General features: G+C 40.7%; 1 protein-coding gene across 2 annotated transcripts in view; it reads right to left on the bottom strand.

Annotated features, from left to right (window-relative positions):
- LOC124545265 (ankyrin-1) overlaps positions 1-20694 on the bottom strand; it is a 150180-nt gene that overhangs the window by 2351 nt on the left and 127135 nt on the right. The window lies entirely within an intron of this gene.

Raw genomic sequence — 20694 nt, 5'->3', positions numbered from 1 at the left:
TCAATTTTATTGTGCAGCTTTCTTCAGGCAGTACTTCATTATAGATAACTGCATCATCTGCAAAAAGTCTGGGGTTACTGTTTATATTGTTGGGAAAAATCATTAATATATAAAATGAACATATCCCTGGAGCACTTTCACATCTGTCTGTCTATGTCTCTCCATCCAGTTACGTCCTCCCCACCAAGAAATCCTCTACTCAGGCCTAAATTTCATTCAAAACACAATATGATTGTACTTTTGATAGTAACTTTAGATGTCATATTGAGTTCTGCATGACTGCTTTGATACATGGCTTTCAGGATGTCATATGAGAAAAATGTGTGCATTGGGTCAAGACTTGAGCCCAGATCTTACGTTTATTGTGAGCAGTATGCAACTGATTGCACCTGCTGAGCATGAATTCATTACTAAATGCAATACCTCTTATAAATGTTTCAATGGTTATTACCTGCTCATCTTCCTAATCATCATCATCATCATCATCATCATTACCATTACCATCAACAGTTTTCTACTATGTTCACAGATCCTTTCCAACTTCATTTCCTGTGATCCAATGCTTCCTTCTTAATGTTGATGCATGTGTAGTCACCCAACACATCTCTTTCTCCCTTGCCTCCTCTTTCCTTTCATACACTCCTCTATGACTGTTTTTACAAGCCCCTCCTTCTTTCTTAATGTATGCCCAATCCACTTTTCTTTTCCTTCTTTTATTACATTCAGTAATTCGTCTTAGGATCTTTACACTATATCCATCCAATTACTTCTTTCCATCCTCCACCATGTCTGTATCTCAAAAGTCTCCACCCTTGTTCTATCTTTCCTCCTCATTGTCCATGTTTCAGCACCATGGTAGAGGACACTGTACAAAACATTTTATTAGTCTTTTCTTAAAAGTTTTGTCCATATTGCTGCTGAAAACCCTTCTTATAAAATTCTAGTGTACCATGTGATAAAAAACAACACCAATAAATTGTGAATTTTAAAATTTTCCCGGCGAATTGACTGTTCAAACAAATTTCAGGCTTGCAGCCGGTCGTCATTCAATACTTCGCACGATATTTCAACTGGGCACCTGCCAGTCATCTTCAGGTGAGCCATCGCAGACTGGCGATAACGTCCTCCGCTCCGCAATATATAGCGTACTGTAACTATTCTGCGCATGCGTCGAAAACTTGATAGTTGAACCAACACTGCCCGCCGGTAGCGCCATCGCTGGTGGAATAGCGGAACTCAGTCGCCCTCTGCGTTGCTGTTTGCCACAGCCATCGACGCACTCTGTCGTCTTCGATTTGAGCAAATCGTGGAGATGATGGGATTCCATGCACTGTCCAGCTGGTAGCCGCTGTCACGGTTTAACAGATTTCCCGCCAGTCATATTTCTACGGATTCTTTAATAATGGAGTCCCAGAAAGACGTTGCTGTGGACAAAATCATTGTTTTCTCATACTCCATTGAATGTCCAGTAGAAATACAATGTTCAGCAATAGCGGACTTGCTTGGCTGCAAAAGGCGGGTGTAACGTTGATGTTCAGTGCAGCGTTCTTTCACGGTGCGTGTGGTTTGACCTATGTAAGCCATACCACATTGGCATGGTATCTTGTAAATTCCGGCCTTTCGTAGTAACAGATTGTCCTTAACTGATCCCACAAGGTCCGCATCACCCATCGCAAACCGTGAGTTTGCTTAAAACACTTGTTCATAGAGCTCATACTGTCTCAGATCTAGATAGCTTATCTCAAGAACTCGCCCATCTAAAGACAGTATTCAGCGAAAATGGGTATTCCATCCGGCAGATTAACAGGGCACTAACAGTTAAAACTAAGAAGCAGGAAGTGAATAAAGAGGAGAACATGCCGGAACAATCTTTAGCTTTTCTTCCTTTCGTTGGCAACACTTCATTTAAAATAGCAAGAATCCTCCGAAAATTTCACGTAAAAGTGGTTTTCCGCACACCATCGAAGATTGTGGACCTTGTGGGATCAGTTAAGGACAATCTGTTACTACGAAAGGCCGGAATTTACAAGACACCGTGCCAATGTGGTATGGCTTACATAGGTCAAACCACACACACCGTGAAAGAACGCTGCACTGAACATCAACGTTACACCCGCCTTTTGCAGCCAAGCAAGTCCGCTATTGCTGAACATTGTATTTCTACTGGACATTCAATGGAGTATGAGAAAACAATGATTTTGTCCACAGCAATGTCTTTCTGGGACTCCATTATTAAAGATCCATAGAAATATGACTGGTGGAAAATCTGTTAAACCATGACAGCGGCATGGAATCCCATCATCTCCACGATTTGCTCAAATCGAAGACGACAGAGTGCGTCGACGGCCGTGGCAAACAGCAACGCAGGGGGCGACTGAGTTCCACTATTCCACCAGCGAGGGCACTGCCAGCGGGCAGTGTTGGTTCATCTATCAAGTTTTCGACGCATGCGCAGAATAGTTACAGTACGCTATATATTGCGGAGCGGAGGACTTTATCGCCAGTCTGCAACGGCTCACCCGAAGATGACTGGCAGGTGCCCAGTTGAAATATTGTGCGAAGTATTGAACGACGACTGGCTGCAAGCCCGAAATTTGTTTGAACACTAATAAATTAACTTTCTCTGAAGTTCTTGTGTGTTTTGCCTTATATACCACTTTTCATTTGTAGACCATTCTCAGCAGGGAGTTCCTTCTCTGTTCTCCTTTTTATCATTTTTCCCCTCTTTTCCCCGTGCTGATTCACATAGAAGATATACAATTCTAATAACTTTTAGCTAAAATTTAAATACCTGTACCTCCCGCCTCTCATACACACAGGTAATAAGACAAAAAAATTAAAAATGCATAAAAGTAAAAAATTTCCAACACTAACTTTTGAGAAATCAAGGGACACATATCTGTTAGTACGTTTGTTATTTTATTTGGTAAAGTGATTTCATGACTTTTTCTTTTTTCTTTTTGCCTATAAGATGGTAAAATTCTAGCAATCTAAATATCTTGCACTGAATCAGTATCTTATTTAGAATTTTATCTTTGGTGGAGATAGATTTTCTAACAAAAACATTGAAAACCTCATCACTGGCTTCATCTTCATCTAAATGTGAGGTCAAACACAAATGACCAAGGAGTAGTTTTCATCTTGGAAGTAGTCACTTTTGAGCCTAGTAATGAATCAAATTTATTTCACAAGAATTCAGGTGAGGAGGACTGGTAGGTTACACAGTTCATGGTCACCAGTATATGTGTAAATGTTAGGTCTTCACCGTATCTCATACAGATTTGAGTTGATAATGATCCATCCCCAATAGGTGTTACTACAATGTACAAAACAAAATGTCGTAATCTACAACACTATCTCCACTCAGACTTAGCATATTTTCTCCAGCTTTATTACCACTATCTCATTTGGAATCTATTCAAAGTCATTGAATAAGTACGTATGAGTCAGTTAAGTATCATCTTGTTGCTACCCACAATTGCATAATCTGAACTATTTATAAGTTTTCTTCATAAGCCTACAAATTTCACTTGATACACCATAAGATCATGCCTCCAATATTAAGCATAGATGTGGCACTGATTTAAACACTTTTCAGAAATCAAGAAACACTGCATCTACCTGACTCTCAAGGTCCATGACTTTCAGGATGTCATGAGAAAAGTGCAAATTGGGTCAAGTCTCACATCCAGATCTCAGTTTCTGAAGGACCTAAATTCATAACTAATTGCAGTGTTTATTTTTCTGTCTTTTTTCTTTTTTCTGGTGGTAAAGCAATGAATTGTCTCCTCCCTCTAACCAATGACACAATATCATGAACTCAATGGTAAAACATGGACATTTCATCTATATCCAACCCACTTCTACATCCAAGCATGCTAATGTATACTAGTGTCTTGGCACTCAATCCAAGACTCTTCAGTTCAAATTCAGCCATTGGAAGAAATTTTCATTACAAAACTTTGAGTGGTAAAGGAAAGAGACATGCTGAGGTTCTGATTCTCTTCACAGTACATTACCTTGAGTTAAACATCAAATGCACTTACAGTGTCCCATGGCATGATGATATGTCACACTGTTGATGACAGACAATTACCAGATAGTGGCACTGAACTAAGTGGTCCTCACTGTGTTATTTATGATTGGTAGGCTATGATCTGGTATCTGGTTCCATCTTCTCCTTGGTTTTCATTCCATATTTATTCATAACAAAACACAACATGCACTACAACAGCATTTATTACAGTCATCTGTACAATACAGATACACATTTGACATTTTAGAAGGGTCATCAGAAGAAAATGACAAAATAGCTGTGCAAGTACCTCTATTTTTTCCAAATTTCACTGACAGCACAAACTAATTTCAGTTTTGATCCATATGTTTCACATACTGGAAACTAAAGGATATGTATTATGTGAAAGCATCTTAGGAGCACTTACATTATAAACTTGAATTGCTCTCTCTGAGAACTAGCAATAACATTAAAAAAAACACAGGGAACTGTACTGAAATCATTAAACATATTACTAATTGACATGCTACAGTATATGAGAATACATTTCATCATGTCAGCTATTTAGATTCCAGCTTCAAAGACAAATACCAGTACCATACCACTTCAACTGAATCAATACTTTCAGCTCACATTATCTCCTCCCCCCCCCCCCCCCTCCCTTTCCAAAAAAATCTCTCATATGGAACATTTTTGTATCTCCTATTATTTTCCTGACATAAAATGTAACTGAATGCTTCAGGGCCATAATAATAGCCTATAGTGAAGAACTTGTTACACTATGTTGAGGTATAATGGCAAGAAGCTATCAGCACATTAAATGGACAAAGCACATGTTGTTTCTTTGCGGACAGAGGCAAACTAATACCTACAGTTAGATAAGACATCAAGAAACTTTATTAAATAATTCAGATGATTTCATATCAGGGAAAACTTAACAATAAGACAAGTAAGGGCATAACGATGGCTCTTGACAATTAAAGTGAGAGACAAGTTGGGAAGACAAAATTTGCAACATTATTGAAATCCTGTTCACACATAGTTTTAGAAATGGAAAAAAGATTTCCTCATGGGTTTCATACAATAATATGTTTTGGTCCCATTTTTAAATGATATACCAAATGATTGGTACACTTCAGGTACACAATAACAGTTTTGTCAAATAAAGAATCAAATGGTGTCTTACACATATACATTTTCCAGCCTCATGTTACTCAAATGGTATCATTACAGCTTCTGACTTGTTTCCAAGACATTAGATGTTCTGTTTAGGAAAGAAAATAAATTAGTAAAATACTAGGAAATTAAAATCAAAGCAAACATAACTGTTTTAACCCTATGGTGTATGTGCAACCAAAGAGTGCACGATACAAGTGCCTCCCCAGCCAGCCAAGAGAGGTCACTTCAAAACCTGGACAGATGGCATAGGAAGAGCTGTGCTATGAGCACAACAGCCCAATATAAACCCAGCCCACCAGCCCTTGGTCTCACTTATGTTTACTTGCTTATTGTATGCTCACCTATGAGACTATATATTTAAGTGTTCTATAGTTTTACTATTTTATACTTCATTCAGTGTTACTGTGGAATTCTCCATGTGGAAGCAGAATAAAACTTGGCTGAGTTACTTCTGATATTGTGTCTGTATGACATTACAACATACTTGTCGAGAAGTGTAGGATTCTACTCTGCATGTTTCATTTCTTTGGTTCAATATACAGCCAACATGTCAATAGAAGAAGTACTTCAAACTCTTGCTGAACAACAGCAAGCTCTCACTGACAATCATCAGGCTCTCACTGTGGCACCAAACAACTTGGCAGCCTCATTGATGAAACAGGTTCCATTACTGCTGATGCGACCCCCACCGTTTGCTCCATATGACGATTCTGAGGAATATTGGGAAGCACATGAAAAACACCTTCAGCAACATTTTCAACCTTCTGGAGTTCACAATCCCAGTGATGTGTAAGGCTTTATTTTTGGCATGGTTTTAATCTCATGTTTATCACCTTTTATATCAGCTAGCTCATCTTCACGAGCCTACCAATCTCTCTTTAGATGAAATGTGTCAGTTGCTCTCTGTTATCACTGCTTGTGTTGAGTTCTACCGTTGTCAAAAGTGGTCACAACCACTGTACACAGCTTTGGCAGAAGAACTTCATAGGCTTAGCTAACATTGCCAGTTTGTTACTGACACCCACAGGGACTCATATACTGATTTGATGGTTCATGATGCCATAATATGTCTGGCCCCGGATAGAGAAGTTCATGAACGTGCTTCACAATGTGAAAATCTGTCTCATGAATTTTCTGAACATTGCTCAGTCTTTTGAAGTATCTTCGGCAGCAGGAAATTAAATAGACAGAGTGTGAAGTAGCTGCTATTGCTTGCTCTTCTCCTCGGCTGCTTTTGGTTAGCTCACAGGAGGGAAGACGATGTTGCATTCATGCAACCTCAGCCTCCACGCCACATGGAACAGTGCCAAGCTAAGTAGCAGCAGCGGTCAGCATCACAATAGTGCCTGTGTGCACTCACTGATTTGTTCAACAAATGAGGGCCGCATGTCCAAAGCATTGGATGACATTCAACCATAGTAAAGAAAACAAGGAGGATGGGGTGGGGGGAGGGGGGGGCGCATATTGCGTCTGTGTATATGCTCTCAATCTCCTTCACCAAACACGAACATGGATGTGTTTCCCAAATGATGGTAGCCCTAAACAAATTCTGTATTGAAGTATGTGTGATAGACAAGATGTTAAAAGTGCAAGTGTACACAAGCATGCATTGATTTTGTTAAACTCTCAAACTTAATCAGATCTTGGACAGTGTTGTCCCTTGTCTCTTGATGGTTGGTGAGTTATAAAAAACAACAAATACTCATATTGGGAGAGTTTTCTACTTCTGTATTGCACAATGCAATTGTTTGGCCTTTGGCTTTTCTAGTAGTGGGTGATGCCAACACTGAAATTTTATTTGGATTAGATGCCTTCAAAATTTTTTGGTTCTCTATTTCTGACGAAGTGCATCTGGTATTGAATCAAGTTCTGTATCGACAACTGGATGCACTCTGCTTGGAATATTCCTCCCTGCTTTCAGAAGGTTTAGGGTGTCCTACTCCTTTCAAAGCTCACACCACAATGAAACCGACAGCGTGTCCCATTATTTTTGTGCCCACACAGAAGCAAGTCAAATTAGAACTAGATTGACTTATGTCTTTGGGTGTCATCACACCTAACCCCTCTTGTGAAGGGTCTACTCCACTTGTAATTGTCAAAAAACCTAATGGCAACCTTAGACTCTGTAGTGTCTGTAGATTCTATTATTGAAACTTATTTCCTTACCCCAACCACATAAACACTCTGCACAGCTTAAAGGGGCCCAATAGTCTTCCAAAATAGGCTTGTTAGAAGCCTATTTACAACTTCCTCTGGATGATGGCCTCCATGCCGGAGCACATTAACTACTTCGATGATTTTGTGGTTTCATGTTCCTCAAACGATAAACATTTGCAGAACCTTCATGCCTTGTTCACAGTGCTACAGGCCACTGGTTTGAAATGTAACTTAGACAAATCACAACTTTTTTAGCCGTCTACCTCCGTTTTGAAGTCTTGCATGCTGGCATTGACCCTTTACTACATCAGCATGTCAATGTCCGCCCCTGGTAGCTGAGTAGTCAGAGTGACGGAATGTCATGCCTAACGGCCCAGGTTCAATTCCCGGCTGGGTCGGAGATTTTCTCCACTCAGAGACTGGGTGTTGTGTTGTCCTTATCATCATCATTTCATCCCCACCGACACACAAGTCGCCGAAGTGGCGTCAACTTGAAAAGACTCGCACCAGGCGACCAGTCTACCCGACATGAGGCCCTAGTCACACGGCATTTCCATTTCCATCACCATGTCAATGCCATTACGGCTTTTCCACACCCTATCAACGTCAAAGAGTTGCAAGCCTTTCTCAAAAAGATTGTGTACTACCATAAATTTCTTACTGATGAGTCACAATGGCCTGCGACTTCATGCTCTCTTACATAAAGATGTTTCTTTTCACTATTTGCCTACCATCAAGTGTACTTCTACCCTATTAAGGTCAAAATTACACTCGGTACCTTGGTTGGTCACTTTCCAAACAGGCCAACATCTTGTTTTGGCCACAGTTACTCCCCGGTATGGCCTTGGGGCCGTTCCAGTGCACAAATATGCTGACAGATCCAAAGGTCCCACTGCATACGCTTCCAAATCAGGCACATCATCACTATTCACAGACAGAGAGAAGCCCTAAATATTGTGTACATGGTCCAAAAATTTCATGTTTTCTTACATGTTTCTACGTTTCATTTGATTACCAATCATAAATCTTTGGTTTCTCTTTTCAATCCTATGACATCTTTACCGGACAAAGCGGGCCTTCATGCAATAACTATGAGATTCATTTTCTACCCACAGCACAAAACGCTAATGTAGATGCTATTTCTCAACTGCTGATTGTTCCCAATCCAACATTTTATCAGGGTGAACTGTTGTCTTTTCACTTGGATGTTGAAGCTGTCACAGCTGATTTGTCTGCCAAGATTTGCCTGTTAAACCACTGCACTGTGCGTGGATCCTATGCTCAATTATTACGTTCTCGATCACCAGCTCTCAGTTCTTGTGAACATGGATAGACAATGAATCACATTGGGAAATCTTGAGAAAGCCTCAACTACTACAAGCCAAAAGGAGTTAACGAACAGACCTGCAAAATCAGCATAAATAGATTCCCAGGAGCACTGTGGGACAGGACATGGTGAAAGAGAGACCAATGGCGCTGCTTGACAGGTGATGCACTGTGAGCAGCGTGTCGTAACATGCATGATCTGGCTGTCAATACCTAGCCAAACTATGTGGTGGTAGGCCAGCAATTTTGTATGAGAAACACCCCAATGGTCCAGCTGCAGAAGGCTCATGATGTCCCACCACAGTGCACGACATGGCAAAGCCACAACACCATTGACATGCTGATGTAAAGGGTTGATGGCTACTGAAGATACAACACTGAGGGTTGTGATATCCTCTGTACTGTGGCAGGACGTCATCCACAGCAGTCATGGATATGGCCCTCTCAAGGATTTTTTCAAATGAAATTGAAGTAGATAGTTCCTGCAAAATAGTATGGGTAGAGGTTCTACTTCACAATCGGACTAAACTATTAATTGGGTCATTTTATCGACCCCCGGTTCAGAAGACATAGTTGCTGAACAGTTCAAAGAAAACTTGTGTCTCATTTCATATAGGTACCCCACTCATGCAATTATAGTCAGTGGTGACTTCAATCTACACTCGATATGCTGGAAAAATTATACATTCAAAGCTGGCAGCAGGCATAAAACGTCATCCGAAATTGTACTGAATGCTTTCTCAGAAAATTATTTTGAACAACTGATCTCACTCAAAGCATAAATGCTTGCAAAAGCATATTTGACCTCATAGCAACAAATAATCCTGGACAAATAGAAAGTATCATAATGGCTACAGGGATTAACAACCAAAACGGAGTTGCTGCTACACTAAATACCATAACAACTACAACCATAAAAAAGAAACACAAATCACATCTTAATGCCCTTTTAAGGGACAGTCTCCACTCCTTCCGATCTGATCATGTAAGTGGAGAAAAGATGTAGAACGATTTCAAAGAGAGAGTATCAACGGCAAATTGAAAGATATATACCACATAAATTAATAAGTGATGGTACTGATCCCCAATGGTACACAAAATGGGTCAGATCAGTGTTGGAGAAGCAACGAAAAAAGCATGCAAAATTTAAAAGAAAGCAAGATTGGCAAAGTTTTGCAGAAGTTCAAAATATAGTGCATGCTTCGATGCAAGATGCTTTTAATAATTTCCACAATGAAACTCTGTCTCAGAATCTGGCAGAAAATCCAAAGAGATTCTGTTCATACATAAAGCACACCAGTGGCAAGACGCACCCAATACCTTCACTGCATGATAAAAATGGTGAAGTAACTGATGACAGTGCAGCTAAAGCAGAGTTATTAAACATGGTTTTCCAAAACTACTTCACCAAAGAAGACGAAGTAAATATTCCTGAATTCCAATCAAGAACAACAGCCAAGATGAGAAACATAGAAGTAGATATTCACAGAGAAGCAAGGCAGCTTAAATCACTTAACAAAAGGAAGGCCTCTGGTCTAGATTGTAGACGAGTCAGGTTCCTTTCAGAGTATGCTGATAAAATAGCTCCATATTTAGCAATTATATACAACCACTCACTCACAGAAAGATCCTTACCTAAAGACTGGAAAATTGCTCAAGTCACACCAATACCCAAGACAGGAAATAGAAGTAATCTGCTGAATTACAGGCCCATATCACTAACATCAATTTGCAGCAAGGTTTTGGAACACATACTGTGTTCGAACATTATGAATTACCTCGAAGAAAATGATTTACTGACACATAGCACGGATTCAGAAAATATCATACCTGTGAAATACAACTACCTCTTTATACTCATGAAGTAATGAGTGTTATCGACAGGGGATGTCAAACTGATTCCATATTTTTAGATTTCCAGAAGGCTTTCAACACCATTCTTCACGAGCACCTTCTAACCAAACTGCGTGCCTATGGAATATTGCCTCAGTTGTGCGACTGGACTCATGATTTCCTGTCAGAAAGGTCACAGTTCGCAGTAATAGACGGAAAGTCATCGAGTAAAACAGGAGTAATATATGGCGCTCCCTAAGGAAGTGTCATAGGCCCTCTATTGTTGCTGATCTATATTAACAACATAGGAGACAATCTGAGTAGCCCCCTTAGATTGCTTGAAGACAAAGCTGTCATTTACCATCTTGTAAAGGCATCAGATGACCAAAATGAATTGCAAAATGATTTAGATAAGATATCTGTATGGCGTGAAAAATGGCAATTGACCCTGAATAAAGGAAAGTGTGTAAGATTCAGTGGCAGAACACTTCAAAGGTGCAACAGGTCTACTAATGAGACTGCTTACACCATACTTGTCTGCCCTATGCCCTATCCTGGAGTATAGCTGTGTGGTGTGGGATCTGCATCAGGTGGGACTGACGGATGATATCAAAAAAGTTCAAAAGAGGGCAGCTCACTTTTTACTATCACTAAATAGGGGAGATAGTGCCATAGATATGATACATGAATTGGAGTGGCAATAATTAAAACAAAGGTGTATTTTGTTGCAACGGGATCTTCTCATGAAATTTCAATCACCAGTTTTTTCCTCCAATGCGAAAACGTTCTGCTGGCACCCACCTACATAGGCACGATCACCATGATAAAATAAGAGAAATCAGGGCTCACACAGAAAAATTTAAGTGCTCATTTTTCCCACACACCATTCAAGAGTGGAACAGTAGAACTGTCTTTCTACCGTTCCACTCTTGAATGGTGCGTGGGAAAAATGAGCACTTAAATTTTCAGTGAACCCTTTGCCCGGCACTTTATTGTGAATAGCAGAGTAATCACATAGATGTACATGTAGATGGTGCAGTCCAAGTTCCTTCAGCTCTGATGCCGTCTTCACTCTTGAGTGCTGCCACCACTGGACAAAGTAGTCAGTGCTGAACCACCTCCATCTCCACAGACTGCTTTGGCGAAACCATCACAACTATCACCACTGCCATCTTCTCTGCTGCGTCTATCACCGAGTGCCTGTCTTGATGTGGACATGTACATAGCACCATCACCACCAATGTTCCCTTACAGCCCCTCTTGGAGAAGTGGGTGCCATGCTCGTCCACACCCGTGCTATTTGAGACCATATTTCCCTGTGACAGCAAGACACCTGCCACTGAAGAAGACATGGGCATCTCCACAGTGAACAGTTTTCCCCAAGGGGGAAGGAGTGTTGTAGCCCTGGAGTGTGAGTTCGTGTAATGGAACAATGTGTGATAGAAGTGGTTCCATGGCCTGCCTAGAGAGATAGCCTTGCGACCTGGACAGATGACACAGCAAGCGATGTGCCGTGTGCACAACAGTCCAATATAAGCCCAGGGTGCTGGGCCCTTGGCCTCAAGTATGTTTTCTTGCTTATTGCATGCTCACCTATATTGACATGTTCTATAGGTATGAGCTCTTGTACTATTCTGTACTTCATTCAGTCCTATTTTGGACCTCCGCATGTGGAAACAGAATAAAAGGTGGTTGGAGTTACTTCTGAGTCTGTACAGTGTTACAACACAAACTTCTATATAAAACTATAGGCACTTGAATACATTTATAACATTACTGCAATGTAACTGTTGACACTTTATATTATTACACAGCACACTGTAGCCTTCAGTTACGAAACTCAAAGCACAGATACTTTTACATTGTGAGTACCTCTCTTGCTCTGTTCAGTTCATGAGTTACTATGTAAAATATTCAAGTACATATAGTTGTGTATAGAGGTTAGTAAGGTCTATAATTTAGTTTCCTAGTATTTTAGTATTCTCTTTTCTCCTTTATTTAAATATATTATCCAATGACAATTTGGTAAAAAATCAAAAGCAGTAATGATGCCGTTTGAGTGACTTGAGGCTGTAATAAACAATAAATTATTTACAAAATATTCACTTATTTCTCTTAGCTAATAAAGTTAGTCTGTGGAAATAGAATCTGGGTACAGAACCTGGCAGCAAATCTTAGTGTATCGGCCCAGGAACATTTAGTGCCAATCAACAGTAATACTCCGACCATTTACATAAAAAATGAGGGAAAAATCAACCTTGATTTTAATATTCCTTTCAGCAGTTTACATTATTTCATAGATTATGAAATTTTGTGAAGCATTTACTACAGTTCAATAAGAGAAAGTAGGAGATGTTCAGGATGTTCACTTTAACTGAAGACCCTGAAAAATCTCCAAAGACTATACATCTTATCAACAAATGTTATAATTCAATTTGTTTATCTCTGAAGGGGTCATCCCATGATACCACACTCGACCCCCATCCCACCTCATATGTGGGTGGCAGGGTGCAACTTTGAAACCTTCAATGGGAACCCCCATTTTTAGTTGCAGATTACTATTCTACAGCAAAATCTGCATGTTTTGTCTGAAGCATTTTCTTCATTTTGCCATAGATGGCACTGTAATCGCAGGAATGAAAATGAGTGCACAATCAGAACTTACGACATGCTACGCAATGGCCCTCGAATATCCAATGGCACAAGTGACCCCACTTCAATGATGCAAGGGTAGGACAGGCTGTACTCCATAAGAGGCTGTACTCCATAACTACTATTTGGAAAACCTATTCGACATATTGGACACGTGATTGCTCGATGCACCACTGCGGCCATGGCTTGACGCGAACGCTACTCTACTTTTCCAATTAGAGTTAGTGTTCAAATGTTGTATCACCAACTTCAATACCTTAGTGATCAGCTTTTCAAATGCCTGTACACAGTGAATACCTGTGTGAATATCAGCACAGGCATTTCTGATGCAGTTGATCATGTCTTCACAGGCTTGCTAGTACACATCATATTCTAAATATCTCCAGAGAAAGAAATCCAGCGACATCAAATCTGGCAACCTCATGGGTCAATTAATAGGGCCACCTCTGCCAATCCATGCACCAGGGTCTGATACCTCCCATGCTTCAGTTGTGTAATACACTGGGCAACCATCATGTTGATACCACAAACATTGTCAAATATCCAGGGCAACACCCTGCGGCAGTATCAGTAGTTCTTGTTTCAGAAATGTTCAATATTTGTGTCCATTCAATTTGACATCAACAAAGTACAGACCAACGAGTTTGTTCCACATGATGCCACACCACACATTAAATGACCAAGGATATTGATGGTCAACGTGCTGTATGAGTAGGGATTGTCTACACTCCAGTAATGCATGTTATGCCAGTTAATGCTACCACAGTTTGTGAAGGTAGACTCATCAGAAAATAGTGCCTTGGCAGTGAGGGTCATCTGCATTTGTTGACATGCCCATTCACAAATACTACCCAGTTATGGAAATCGGTGCCATGAAGTTCTCGATGCAGTAACAAGTGGTATAGATGATATTTATGATGATGATACAGTTTGTGGTAATACTACCTATGGACATACCAGAATCACAGTATAATTGCTGCACACTTATTTGTGACTTATGGGGTATTACCACTAGCACAGCTATTTCATTTGCTTCTCCTGTAACATATTTGGTCTGCTTCTTTTTACCAATATGTACCCTGTCATCAGAAACAATGGCATTCACAACCTTGTAAAACAAGGAAAGAGAGCAAGATTTCTCAGGAAAATGCTCAGCATATGAGGCAACAGCAGGCTCAACATTTCTCCTACATTCTCTGTAAATTAGGATCATTTCAGTTGTTTCTTCTGTGGTTGCAATATCCATCACCCCCTTGCACGTCCGTTCTCCAAATGATAGGTAGGTGTGCAGGCAATGAACACTGAACAAGTATTGTAATGTTTAGAGTTACTACCTGCTCTATGTCTGAACAATATGTAAGCTCTGGTCACAGTGTACTACCTGTTATGATACATCATAGTTCGCTACATGGACACAGTGGCATGTCAAGTAGCCTGTGCTTGAAATGTCGGAGGAATATAATGTTACGAATGGGGTTTCCAAACAGAAGTTACGAAATACCAGCCTGTTCTACCCCTGTGGCATGAAGGTGGGGTCCCACGTGCCATTGGACATTCAACAAGTAGCATGTCATAAATTATGATTGCGCACCCATTTCTATTTCTCCGATTACAGTGCCACCCGTGATCGTTCAATGTCCACCTCTGACACAAACAAATTGAAATTATAACTCTTTTTGAGCTGATGTGTAGTTTTCAAGAAATTTCAACATCTTCAGTGAAAATTAACACACTATATAAAATCCACTGTAACAACAATTTTAGACTGTTAGCAAAAACGAAACTTTTTGAAACATTAGCCCTTTGTGTAAAACAGGGCTCAAACCTGAACCTTTGCCTTTCATGGACAATGATCTTACCAACTGGAAAAGGGTGCCAAAAGTTATGTGAAACTGGGGAGAAGTGGTTTGTAGCCTTATTTAAGAAATGATTCTGGTATTCAATTCATAATTTTTGAAAAACTGAAAAGTTAAATTCAACTGAACAGAGAGTCAAGTCCATCTGCTTTCACATATGTATGAGTGTCCTCACCAATCAACCTTTCCAACTGAATCATCTAAGTATATCTCATGACCCATAACGACGTTTTCATCTGCAAGTTCCAGGCTCCGACTTCCTTACTATACCAGAAGTCCTACAACAAAGGATATTGCAAATAATGGCCTAGTGGTAATGTCCAGCATGAAGCTTTTACTCTGCAATGGAATGTACCCTGTCGTGCAGCTTACTGACAGATCAAAACTTCATGCTGAATCAGGTCTTAGGAGAGGGCCTTACACATTGTTCTTCCTTCTTTCATTCTCATCACACTTACAGGGTTTGAGGACCTGTGCCCAGGCATCAATTTTCTTAAGCAATATGTTGTACTCAAAAAAATTGAAACAATAAATTTGAAGACTTAGATTTTTGAACAATGTTAAACATAAAACATTTAGACTATTTTAAGAGAACTGCTGGGAGCTGAGTGTGTAGCATATAAGTTTCGTACTCACAGAATTCTAGTTCAATTCCGGCTAGTAGCAACTGATTTTAGTTGAATTTTTTATTTGTTGTCAAATGGAAATGTTAATTAAAAGACTTCAGTCACAATTTTTTCTAATGAAAATAACATTTTTTATATTTAATTATTAACTGGATGAAAGTAAATAAACATTTTATATAAAAATGTAAAATGACAATACTGCTCAATCTCCAGAAATAAAATCTTCTGCTTTGCATTTTTATACCTAATTTTAATTTATTGTGAATATTCATGCTTTCAAGCAAATAGTAGATAAAAATAAAAGATATTATTTTTATTAAAAAATTATGATCAAGTATTTGTTACTTAATTTTTCATTTGATAATAAATATAGAATTCAAATAAAAGTTTAATGAAATGTTGCTGCTAGGGACAATCACATTCTGGCCACAAGAACACACAGATAATAACAGATACAACCCTTTATTAAGTTTAGATTAACTTTTATAAGAAGATAAGAAGATACTTGCCACGGAGTGGCTACACTACTAATCCGATAAACATAGGCTGAATGACGACATGTGAGTGAGTGAGAGAGAGAGAGAGAGAGAGAGAGGGGCTGGCCAGGTTCGACTCTATAAGCTATTGGTCAGCCATTACAGAGCACTGCAGAGAGGCTGCATGGGCATTCAAGAGTAGCATCCTCTGCCAATGCCGGCATCTTCCAACTTCTGTGACATCAGTAGAACTACACACCCTGATTACGGTCGTGCAATCTTTGTGGGAGTGAACGAAAGACCTTCCACAGAAACAATTTTCAAGAGAGCCTGAATAGTGACTTTGGTAGCAGCCAAGGAGCACTCAACCAAGTACAAAACACATGAAAATGTGTCAATAACAATCACTCAAAAGACATTCAGATACAGACCTGCAAAATACAGATGGATGTGTTCTCAGGGTTGGGTTGCTGGAGTCCATGGGGAGAACGAAGCCTTAGGAGAAACCTGTTGACTTGCACCTTGGGGACATGCAGCAACAAAAAGCTAAAACACTCAATGTCCCAGTCAGGGGAGGGGGAGGGGGAGGGGGAGGGGGAGGGGGAGGGGGAAGGGGAGGGGGGAGGAGGAGGAGGAGGAGGACCGTGTCTAAGACTGACAGATGTTGGTCCAAGACAACGTAGTTACGAGGCAGATCAAAAGTGCAGCTTGGAGGACAAGAAGACCAGCAAGTTGACAACCTGCTTGAGGATGGGATCTGACAATGAGGCCCTATGAGACTGGTGGGAGAAGATACCCAAATGAAAAACACATGAGCTCTTCTTGATCAAACTCAGGGTCCGGACCAATGATCAGCCAGGATAAGGTGTCCGTGTTGGCATTGTGCCCACTGCAGCAAAAATGAATGTTGCAGTTGTATTTGGAGAGGAACAACGCCCACCGCTGCAACCTGTGGGCAACCTTATAGGGGACCTGGGTGGATAGAATAAACAATTGTAGTCTGCAATTAGCTGGAATTTGTTTCCATACAAGAAAATGTGAAATTTGGTGAGTGCTTATGCAATGGCCAGGGCCTACTTCTGGACATGACAGTAGTGGACCTGTGCTGGACTTGATGAAACACCAGTGACAGCTCTGAGCTGTCTGCATTCCAATGGGTATGGACTGCTTCCACACTGTACTGTGAGGTGCCTATAGCCAAAACCAGTGGTTTGTCAGGATCACAAGTAACTAGGCATGGTGCGAACCTGAGGCAGTCCTTCTATATGGTGAGGTCTTGCTTGCACATGGGAGACCAGACAAAGATAGCACCCTTGTGGGGAAGGAGGTAGAGAGGGTAGACAATGGTGTATGTTCCATGGATGTACTAGTGGTAATAGACAGTTTTAACCCGGAAAGCGTGAAATAGTTGTAATGACACACACATCAAGTCCATGATGACCCTGATAAGACTCACCAGGGGTTGGATGCCCTGCCATGATATGGTGTGGCCCAAATACTCAAGAGATAGTTGGAGAAATTTGGACATCTGCAGACTGCAACACAGACTCATGGAACAGAGCCTTTTACACAGGGCCCGGTGATTCTGCAGGTGGTCAGCAGTAGTATGTCCAGTAACAACAATGTCATCCAGATAGGATTATTCAACTAGCATCGTGGACAACAATAAAGGTAATAGTTTCAGTGACTGCTCTATACATAATGTCAGACATGAATTTCCTGTTCACCACATACCCATAGACACCTGCATACCAGTAACAGTGGCAGAGAGCCGATATCTGAATATGTTTGGGCATTAAGCAGCAAATGTGCCCCGACGGTGTCTACCTGTAGGCGCAGTGGTTGTGAGAGAACCAAAACCTAAATATAAAAGCTTGTTGGAGTCCTGATCAGGAATTGGCCTTGACAATGACACTTCCTGAATGTCCATATCCATGTTCTCTGATGCTGCATTCAGTGCAACTGAGTATCAGACTACCGCATTGTGTCCTTTTCTGACACTTACATTGTGACCTTTTCTGACACGACAGACAGCCCAATATTGGGGATACACTGATCTGTCATGTTTGAAGTAACAAGAAGCACACAATGGCGACAAGGAGCAGTGACTAAAACACTGTTTACGGGCTGTGCAGAAGTCACAACATCGTCGTCCTGATTTTGTCCACTTTACATAGTTTCTTTGAAAGCCTGTGACTGTGAAAACAATAGGTTTATTTATAAATAACTTTTCTGGTACCAGTCATGATTTTCAAGTATTCATATTTTACATGATGTGCTTCAGGAATTGTTTCCCATTTTCAAGTATGTTTTCTCTTTGTACTATGAGATTTTTACATAATGTTTTCGATGTGTGAGTTTCTGCTTTGTTTTGTTGATGTTTTTTATATACTGCAGTAAAGTCAACAAAATTAAGCAGAACCTTACACATCAAAAACATTACATAAGATGGCATAGTATAAAAGAGAGAACACACTTGAAAATGAGTATCATTTCCTGAAATATCTCATGTAAAGTATGAATTAAAGAAAATCATGACTGATAGCAGAAAAGATATTTATAAAGAAACCCATCATCATGAAGCTTCCTGGCATATTAAAACTGTATGCCAGACTGGGACTCGAATTCGAGACCATTGCTTTTCATGGACAAGTACTCTATTGACTGAGTTACCCAAGAACGACTCACAACCTGTCCTCTTAACTTTACTTCTGCCACTACCTTGTCTCCTACCTTCTTAACTTCACAAGCGCTCACCTGCAAACCTTGCAAGCACTCCTTGAAGAAAGGATACTGCAGAAACATGGCTTGCCATAGCTGGCAGGGTGTTTCCAGAACTCTAAAGCGGAGTGTGCATTGATAAGAAACTTCCTGGCAGATTAAAACTGTGTGATGGATCAAGACTTGAGCTTGGGACCACAGCACACAGTCCACCAAACCGTTTTCATCTTCCAGAAAGTTTCATATAGTGCACACACTGCTGCAGAGTGAAAATTTTATTCTGGAAACATCTCCCAGGTGGTGGTTGAGCTATGCCTCTGCAATATCCTTTCTTCAAGGAGCATTATTTTGCAAAGTTCACAGGGGAGCTCTTGCGAAGTTTGGAAGGTAGGAGACGAGGGAGAGCTCTTGCGAAGTTTGGAAGGTAGGAGACGAGGTACTGACAAAAGTAAAGCTGTGAGGACAGGTCATGAGTCGTGCTTGGGTAGCTCAGTCAGTAGAGCACCTGCCTGTGAAGAGCGATGGTCCCGAGTTTAAGTCTTGGACTGGCAGACAGTGTTACTCTGCCAGGAAGTTTCAGATCTGCACCCACTCTGCTGCACAGGGAAAATTTCATTCTGAAAATCCATCATCCTCCTGAATGCAGTGCACACAGCCAGGCCACTCTGTACCGCCGCGATGTTGACCAAAGGCATGTGAGACTTCATATGACTGGGCACTGGACAGAGCCTCTTCAATGGAAGGGTTTGCTAATTGGAGCACCCACTGCTGGACTTCCTTATCTGGGGCAGAGCAGGTGATAACATCACAAACCATGATGATCACATATGATTCCTTTGACTGGCTGTGACAAAATGGCAATTGCGGCTAAGGCCATGGAGAGTCACTGCACAGGCATGATAAGTCTTATGGGGATGCTTCTTGCATTGGTACAATTCAACCATAGCAGCCAGGATGTGTGTCCAGCAACAATAATAGGAAGACAACAATGAGTATAGACTGTCACATGAAAATGCTGAAGGTTCCAGCAATGGGGCCAACTGCTAGATCACCTGATACAATGACAGAGAAATCCATAATAAAAACAATGCACAATATACCTCCGCATCTGTAATGTGAAAGGCATGGAAATGTTGCCGTAGGCAGAGTTTGTATGCTTCCCAATCTTCGGCTGCCTCGTCAAACGATGGGAACGGAGGAAGAAACATAGCCAGAGACAAAACTGGAGAGAGCAATCCAGCACAGCCTGTTACTTGACCGGAAGAAGTTCTGTCTGTCGTTACACCAACATATGAGGCAGAAACTCCATATCACAAAAAGATGCAAAAAGCAACCGTAGAATGACACACGTGAAAGTGCGATCCTACTCGTCGCCAATGTGTTCTGACCAAAGAACACACAGATAATAACAGACACAACACTTCATGGCATCCAGAATAATTTGCACAAGAGGATACATGCCACGGAATGGCTACACTACTAGTTTGTGAACATACGTCGAATGTCAACATGTGACTGACAGCAAGACTGTGTAAAGGCACCATATGCATCCAAGAGAGGCAACCTCTACCTGTGGTAGGGCCTTCTGACTTCCGTGGCACACTGTACAACTGTACACCCAGATTGTAGATGTGGAATTTATTCAGGTCACCACAAATCAAGCCTGTGACTTTACTATTACAAGACTAATATGCTATGTGCTCAGCTACTGGCAGCTCTGTTTAAATTATCACAATGTTTTGTACGTAACAGTACTTGTAAATTTTCAGAAGAGAATTTTTTCCAAGTTCTTATAAAGGTGTGTAGTATGCTGCTTTAGGATTGTATTGATATTCAAATCCTGCAAGAAAATC

This window comes from Schistocerca americana, chromosome 8 (assembly GCF_021461395.2).
Source record: "Schistocerca americana isolate TAMUIC-IGC-003095 chromosome 8, iqSchAmer2.1, whole genome shotgun sequence".
Classification (NCBI taxonomy): domain Eukaryota; kingdom Metazoa; phylum Arthropoda; class Insecta; order Orthoptera; family Acrididae; genus Schistocerca; species Schistocerca americana.
This window is presented reverse-complemented; position numbering and strand designations above follow the sequence as displayed.